Consider the following 912-nt stretch of genomic DNA (forward strand, 5'->3'; position numbering starts at 1 on the left):
TATATGTGTTATGTGCATATTGTGTATTGGGCCCGCCTCCTAGTTCCTTGTATAGTTGAGGTTCGTGGCCCATCTTTGTACATCATATATACGTGCCTATGCACAAAGAGCAATACATCATGCAATCATAATCTCAGTCCAACGATGGTGGGGGCTCTGCGAGATCCGATGCAGCGACAACCATTGGGGCAACAAATAGGTGAATTTGTATGTGCAGATTTGTAGAAGGCCAAGGGATGATTTGAGGAGGGGGAGAGATGCAAACAATAAACAAGAGGTGAATTAATGGAATCACCAGAGAAGATTAGCAGGTTATATGTGTTGGCTCCTAGTAATACTTTAATGGACTACTCGTTGGTTTTAGAAGACAGAGAGAACTCAACTACATATATTAAAAATCTTACGATTGGTATCGATGGCAAATAAAAGGAGAGAAATGCTGAGGCGCCACATTTGCCGAGGTCGAAGACTGCAATTGACCGCTTATGGTGCACCCCCGTATAGATTCAAAAGAGATGTAAATCCTTCCACACAGAGAACAAATATGGTGACACGGGACTCCCTCACGGAACAAAGCTATACTAAATTAATGATAATTTAATATACTGTAGAACAGAAGGATTACAAGTTACTAGTATGCACATTGGTTTTTGTGGTCGAGACTAAAAAAACTACAAACTCTAGGGGGGGCATGGAAAGGAAAAGCCCAAAATAGAGGGCCAGGGATAGGTGATGCGAACGTACCAATGCCATCTTACATTTTTACAAAATTGAAGCACAAGGAACATAATGGAACTAACAAAGACTCAAATAGAAGAACTCCCGGCCAAGCTACCCTTTGTTGTACATGATCTCTACCATTAAAAGGGTAGTGTCCTCTTCATCTCCTTCCCAGTTTTTCCCTCCCTCACG

The sequence above is a fragment of the Triticum dicoccoides genome, chromosome 6A, assembly GCF_002162155.2.
Source record: "Triticum dicoccoides isolate Atlit2015 ecotype Zavitan chromosome 6A, WEW_v2.0, whole genome shotgun sequence".
Classification (NCBI taxonomy): Eukaryota; Viridiplantae; Streptophyta; class Magnoliopsida; order Poales; family Poaceae; genus Triticum; species Triticum dicoccoides.